This window comes from Tarenaya hassleriana, unplaced genomic scaffold (genome assembly GCF_000463585.1).
Source record: "Tarenaya hassleriana unplaced genomic scaffold, ASM46358v1 Cleome265, whole genome shotgun sequence".
Lineage (NCBI taxonomy): Eukaryota > Viridiplantae > Streptophyta > Magnoliopsida > Brassicales > Cleomaceae > Tarenaya > Tarenaya hassleriana.
Window position 1 is genome coordinate 61618 of NW_010965907.1, and position 7931 is coordinate 69548.

Here is a 7931-nt window from a genome sequence, read left to right on the forward strand (position 1 = left end):
CCCTCATGCTTTGACGAAGGGAGAGGCTTCGTCAAGGGATCAGCTATGTTGTCATCCGTCGATATCTTGCATATGTGTACATCGCCTCTGTCTACGATTTCCCTTATGAGGTGAAACCGTATGAGTATGTGTTTGGACCGTTGGTGTGACCTAGGTTCCTTAACTTGTGCTATCGCCCCATTGTTATCACAGTATAACGCAATGGGGTTCACAACGCTAGGAACGACGCCCAGGTCACCCAAAAACTTCCTGATCCAAACAGCTTCCTTCGCAGCATCCGATGCGGCAATGTACTCAGCCTGTGTAGTAGAATCTGCTATGGTGGTCTGTTTGGAACTCTTCCAACTAGCAACGCCTCCATTCATGCAGAAGACATAGCCTGATTGCGATCTGTAGTCATCTTGGTCCGATTGGAAACTAGCATCGGTGTAACCCTTTACAGCGAGCTCGTCTTCCAATCCACCATATATCAAGAATAAATCCTTAGTTCTTCTCAAGTACTTAAGGATATTCTTGACCGCGATCCAGTGTGACTTTCCTGGATCCGACTGGTATCTGCTCGTAATGCTTAACGCGTACGACACATCCGACCTAGTACATAACATGGCATACATGATAGATCCTATTGCCGAAGCATATGGGATTCTATCCATACGTTCTCGCTCATCACGTGTCTTAGGACACTGAGTCTTGCTGAGAACAACACCATGACACATCGGCAAGAGTCCTCTCTTCGACTCTTGCATTCTGAACCGATTCAGAACTTTATCGATGTATGTACTCTGACTTAGGCCAAGAAGCCTTCGAGATCTATCTCTATAGATCTTGATGCCTAAGACATATGCAACTTCCCCTAAGTCCTTCATAGAGAACCGTGTTCTTAGCCAAGACTTAACGTCTTGCAAGGTAGGAACATCGTTTCCTATGAGCAGGATATCATCCACGTATAGCACCAGGAAAACAACTGTGCTCCCACTGGCCTTCTTGTAAACACATGGCTCATCTTCGTTTTGAGAGAAACCAAACTGTTTGGTTGTCTCATCAAATCGAAGATTCCAGCTTCTTGAAGCCTGCTTCAGTCCATAAATGGATCTCTGAAGCTTGCACACCTTCCCCGGACTCTCTGAATCGACAAAACCCTCGGCTTGTATCATATACACATCCTCGAGTAGGTTCCCGTTAAGGAACGCAGTCTTGACATCCATTTGCCATATCTCATAGTCATAATATGCAGCTATGGCAAGAAGAATCCTAATGGATTTAAGCATCACGACGGGCGAGAAGGTTTCATCATAGTCAATACCATGAATTTGCCGAAACCCTTTCGCCACCAATCGTGCCTTATAGGTATGCACGTTCCCATCCATATCGGTTTTCTTCTTGAAAACCCACTTACATCCTATGGGTTTTACCCCTTCGGATGCGTCGACCAAAGTCCATACTTTGTTGTCGTACATGGATTGCATCTCAGACTTCATAGCCTCGTGCCATTTCTCAGAGTCGGAACTCGCCATAGCCTCTGGATATGATGTAGGCTCGTCATGTTCCAATAACATGAGTTCATCATTACCAGTCACGAGAAATCCAAATCTCGTAGGCTCTAGGCGAACTCTCCCAGATCTCCGAGGCTCACAAGTATCAGGCGGAGTCTCAAGTCCCTGTGATGCAGGTTGAACATCTTCAACCTGCTCACTCGGTCCAGCATCTGTCTGTAGTTCTCGAATTTCTTCGAGATCAACTCTACTCCCACTAATTCCCTTAGAGACGAACTCTCTCTCCAGGAATTTCCCGTTCCGAGCAATAAACACTTTATTCTCGACCGGGTTGTAGAAGTAGTACCCTTTAGTTTCCTTAGGGTATCCTACAAACAAACACTTGTCTGATTTGGCGGATAGCTTATCAGAAGCCTGACGTTTCACGTAAACGTCACATCCCCAAATCTTCAAGAAAGACAAACTGGGACGTTTCCCAGTCCATATCTCATATGGTGTCTTCTGAACCGATTTCGTCGGACTCCTGTTCAGTATGAAAGCAACAGTCTCTAAGGCGTAACCCCAGAAAGATTTTGGAAGATCGGCCTGACTCATCATAGACCGTACCATATCTAATAGGGTGCGGTTCCTCCGTTCCGACACGCCATTCCACTGTGGCGTTCCAGGAGAGGTCAACTGTGAAACAATTCCACAGTCCACCAGATAGTCAGTGAACTCTTGGCTCATATAGTCGCCACCGCGATCCGATCGCAATGACTTAATAGTCTTGCCAAGCTGGTTTTGTACTTCGTTTCTGAAAGCCTTGAACATTTCAAGAGTTTCAGATTTATGTCTCATCAAATAGACATAACCAAATCTACTGAAATCATCAGTAAATGTGACGAAAGCCAAATAACCTCCTCTAGCGGGTAAGCTCATGGGCCCACATACATCATATATTCGCCACCGCGATCTGATCGCAATGACTTAATAGTCTTGCCAAGATGGTTTTGTCCTTCGATCTGAAAGCCTTGAACATTTCAAGAGTTTCAGACTTATGTCTCATCAGATATACATAACCAAATCTATTGAAATCATCAGTAAATGTGACGAAATACAAATAACCTCCTCTAGCGGGTAAGCTCATGGGTCCACATACATCGCTACGTATTAGGTCCAATACCTCCAACGCCCGTTCTCCTTTTCCACTAAAAGGAGACTTTGCCATTTTACCCATCAGACAAGACTCGCATGCTTCAATCGATTCATAATCGAAAGAATCCAGAAATCCTTCAGAAAGAAGTTTCTGTATGCGTTTCTCGTTGATGTGGCCTAAACGACAATGCCAGAGATAGGTCGGGTTAAAGTTGTTCGGCTTAAACCTTTTCGCATTTATGTTATGTACGGACATAGAATCGGAAGGTTGATCGTTCAAGACATACAATCCGTTCACAAGGTAACCATTTGATGGAATTCCTGGGATCTCATGAGCGAATCCTATTCCCAAGAGATCGATTCTAGGGTTTGCGCAGCGGATGTAAAACAAAAATTTAATGAAACCCTAGAACCATGCTTCTATGAATCGTAGAAACATTAGAACGCTTACCTCAATCGATCCGGGGCCTGTCTCAATTGAAGAATCCGTTTGATCACGAAAGGGAGGAAGATTACCTCGCCCTTTACACGTATCCACACCTCGGGATGGATTCCAACGGTTGGAACTTGTCTGCTAGGACCCGAATCAGCTATTCGGTTTTGTGCTACGAGAAACCGAGACTTCGATCACACTCTTGAACCTCTTGGATCTCACCAAAAGTCTGTCCAAAGTGTTGTAAAGTCGGCCAGCAAAAGCACTCTCTTAATTAGGGTTTTAATCTCCTTCTTATAAGGTGATTTAACCCTAATTCGGTCTTAATTTTGAAAAACCCGAAGCCTGGAATGGACGGTCCAAAAATGCACGTGGACCGTCCGTTCCAGCACGTAGAACGGACGGTCTGGCATTAGTGGACCGTCCGTCCTTCTGGAACAGACAGTCCGTTCTGGACCGTCGGGTCTGGCTTCGGCGGACCATCCGTTCTGGACTTCTGGTCCGTCCGTTCCAGACCCTTCCGTCTTGGTTTTTCGGTCGTTTTCTCGTGCGCTTCGTCCTTCCCTGCGTGTGTGATCCTGTAGGCTCATTCGATATAGCAGTATAACCCGAAATCTCTATTCCGGATATACAAGTCATAGGCGGTCTCTAGCAAGACACTATGACTACCTATCTCGAATAGAGTTTGTTCGTGATCTTACGAACGCCAGTGATGATTCCGGTTGACGATCCTTTTGTATCGCGATATCATATGTGGAACATAAGGCATGGACAAGCCACCTTATCTGATTCGACTGCTTTCTCGTCCACTGAGTTCGACTGTCTGAAATAGACGGCGCTCGTCTATAGTGCGGCCACACATTTCTACAGTCTCGCTCACACGAAGGGCCCAGCGATATCTCTCTCTTTTACGAGAGGTACAAATCCCGTCTTGACTATCTACAATCCAACACATGATTCGTTTCGTACCTGATACACGCCTTTATAGTCCTCCTGTTACGCAGGACATTTGACGTAATCAAAGTACGCAACTCCTCATGTTGGATTCCGTAGATATCTCAGGTCTTAGGATCCAATCATGGAACCGCCATGTGATATTCAAGTCAGGACACTAGTCCATGTGACAATCTCACGCGAGTCATTCCAGTATTCCGTTCTCCAACGAATACCTATGATCGTGATTGTATCTAATACCTATGATCATTTATATGATCATCAATCACATATCATACTAGTCTTTATATATCATTATTCCCACAATGATACATGGATGACATTCTCCTAATAGGGAATGACGTTCCTACCTTGCAAGACGTAAAGTCTTGGCTAGGAATCCAGTTTTCTATGAAGGACCTAGGAGAAGCGGCCTATATTCTAGGCATAAAGATTTATAGAGATAGATCAAGGCAACTTCTAGGATTGTGTCAAAGTACATACATCGATAATGTCTTGAAACAGTTCAAGATGCAAGATTCCAAGAAAGGAACCTTACCGATGAGCAGTGGCACAGTTCTCTGCAAGAGTCAGTGTCCTACGACACCTGATGAGCGATAACGCATGGATCGTATTCCATATGCTTCGGCAATTGGATCGATCATGTATGTCATGCTTTGTACTCGACCGGATGTATCTTATGCGTTGAGCATTACGAGTAGATACCGGTCAGATCCAGGTGAGTGACACTGGATCGCCGTCAAGAACATCCTGAAGTACTTGAGAAGGACTAAGGATGTGTTCTTGGTATACGGTTGGTCGGAAGACGAGCTCGCTGTAAAGGGTTACACCAATGCTAGTTTCCAGTCAGACCCGGATGACTACAGATCGCAGTCTGGCTATGTTTTCTACTTGAACGGAGGCGCTGTTAGCTGGAAGAGTTCCAAGCAGGCGACCGTTGCAGATTCTACTACAGAAGCTGAGTATATTGCAGCGTCGGACGCAACAAAGGAAGCTGTTTGGATCAGGAAGTTTGTTGGCGACTTGGGTGTTATTCCTAGTGCTGATAGCCCCATTGCTCTGTATTGTGATAACAATGGAGCGATCCCGCAAGCGAAAGAACCCAGATCCCATCAACGATCCAAACACATACTCAGATGATTTCACCTTATCAGGTGTTGGGTTTCCTGGGATCTCATGAGCGAATCTAATTCCTAAGAGATCGATTCTAGGGTTTGCGCAGCGGATATAAAACAAAAATTTTAATGAAACCCTAGAACCATGCTACTATTGAATCATAGAAACGTTAGAACGCTTACCTCAATCGATCTGGGGCATGTATCAATTGATCTGTTCGTCCGATCACTCTAGGCAGGAAGAATACCTCGCCCTCTACACGTATCCACACGTCGGGATGGATTCCAACACCTTGGAACTTGTCTGCTAGGACTAGAGATCTCGATCTCTCTTGTGTGCAAGGTTTTTGGAGGCTTAGGGTTTTATTTTTCTTCTTTTTTTCTTCCTTTCTTTCTTCACTTAAAACCCTAGAAGACATTCTCCTTATATAGACTTTCCAAAAATCCTAATTTGACAAGGAATAGATTACTAGGAATCCTAATCTAATTAGGTTTCCTAAACCTATTAGAATTCTAATCTCATTAGGTTTCCTAGATGTAATAGAATTCTAATCTCATTAGGATTCCTATACATAATAGGATTCCTAATCCCATTAGGATTCCTATTCCAATTAGGAATCTCAATCCAATTAGGATTCCTCATCGGGATAATTTAGCACACGTACTTGTCCATCCCTATTGTATGTGACCCTGTAGGCTCATCCGGAATAGCAGTAAAACGCAGAATCTCCATTCCGCTAATACAAGTCATAGGCGGTCTCTAGCAAGACACTATGACTACCTATCTCGAATAGAGTTTGTTTGTGATCATACGAAAGCCAGTGATGATTCCGACTGATGATCCTTTTGTATCGCGATATCATATGTCGAACATAAGGCATGGACAAGCCACCTTATCTGATTCGACTGCTTTCTCGTTCACTAAGTTCGACTGTCTGAAATAGACGACGCTCGTTGATAAAAATCCACATAAAAAAGCTTTCGCTAGAGCAGCCTCGAAAGGAATACAACTATTACAGCAAATTAAACTATATTTTTCTTTGTCTACGCCATGTCATACAGTAGAAGTGAGTACCAGTTTTGAAGCAGAATGTTGCTTTCACTTTCTCGAACTTGTTGCAGCGACAGGATGGTGGTTCTGACTGATTGATCGATACGTGAGCGCATGACATGGGAAGTTGCAGAGACATTTGAGAAGATGCAGGAATTCCGCTCCTTCCATACCTAGTAAACAGTATGCTGTATGAGAATTTTTAGAAGAATGCTTCGCTTGATACCATCAAACTGTGGGATTGCTTCCATCCAAGAGAGGCATATCGAGAGGTTTGCTGGCGGGTTTCTCCAAATCTTCGAGGCGAGTCCCTGCCATGTTTCAGCACTAAAACGACATCGAAAGAAGAGGTGGTCGTGTGATTCCTCTTCCTCATTATAGAGGACACAGGTTGAGTTCTGTATAATATACCACCTGAGCAATCTATCGCGTGTTGGCATCCTACCCTGCATCACCATCCAAAGGACAAATGAGTACCTTGGTATCGCTTGCTTAAACCATACCAACTTTGCCCAATCCACTTGTGGTGATACTTCTCGAAGTAGCTTCCATGTGCTTGATGCTAAGAACTTCTGAGTGTACACGTTTTCCGCTGATTTCCAGTCATATATGTCTTCTCCTGCAGTTTGACTTGGTGCTGGTAGTGATAGGAGTCTTATGTGAAGGTCTTGGATCCTTTGAGATCGCGCACTTGGTAACAACCAACTCTGTCCCGAGACAGCATCACTGACCTTTCCCTTAGAGGGATCCTTAGCAACCTAGGGCCATCACTACCAATATAATCAAGCAAAGGTCCTAGGTCAGTCCAATTATCGAACCAGAAAGACGCCATGTTCCCATTACCAATTATGCATCTGATAAACTTTCCCGCAAGGTCTTTCATATTCAATAGCTTCCTTACATTCCATGAATGTCGAGCAGTAGGCACGGTGTCCCAATACGACCCTCTTTTGAGCACATTCCTCCTTACCCAAGCAACCCAAAGTGAACTCGCAACCTTGAAAACCCTCCAAACCGTTTTTCAGTCTGAACACTTTGTTCAGCTCTTCAAGTTTCTTGATGTTCAGTCCTCCTTCCCTCCGAGGCCTACAAATACTGTTCCATGCAACTCTCGTTGTTCCAGCACTTGTCTGAGAATTTTTCCAAAGAAAATTGGAGCATATTGCATCGATTTTCTAAGAAGCAATTTGGGAAGTAGAAATGATGGAATACCTGGGATCTCTAATGCGAATCCTATTCCTAAGAGATCGATTCTAGGGTTTGCGCAGTGGAAGTAAAACAAAAATTTTATAGAACCGTAGAACCAGACTGTTATTGAATCATAGAAACGTTAGGACGCTTACCTCAATCGATCCGGGGCCTGTATCAATCGAAGAACACGTCTGATCACGAAAGGCAGGAAGAATACCTCGCCCTCTACACGTATCCACACGACGGGATGGATTCCAACGCTTGGAACTTATCTGCTAGGACCCGAATCTGCTATTCGATTTGTGCTTCGAGAAAAACGGACTTTGATCACACTCTCTACCTCTTGGATCTCACCAAAAGTCTGTGCAAAGTGTTCTAAAGTCGGCTCACTTCATTAGGGTTTAATCTCCTTCTATTAAAGTGGTTTTAACCCTAATTTCGGTTTAATTTCGGAAAAACCCGGAATGGACGGTCCAGAAAAGCACTTGGACCGTCCGTTCCAGTACGTAGAACGGACGGTCTGCCACTAGTGGACCGTCCGTTCCAGACCTTCTAGAACG

At 44.3% G+C, this 7931-nt stretch overlaps 1 pseudogene; it reads right to left on the bottom strand.

Moving 5' to 3' along the window:
* Window positions 1-2424: 2424 nt before the first annotated feature.
* Window positions 2425-7931, bottom strand: part of LOC109116825 — a 26468-nt pseudogene continuing 20961 nt past the window's right edge.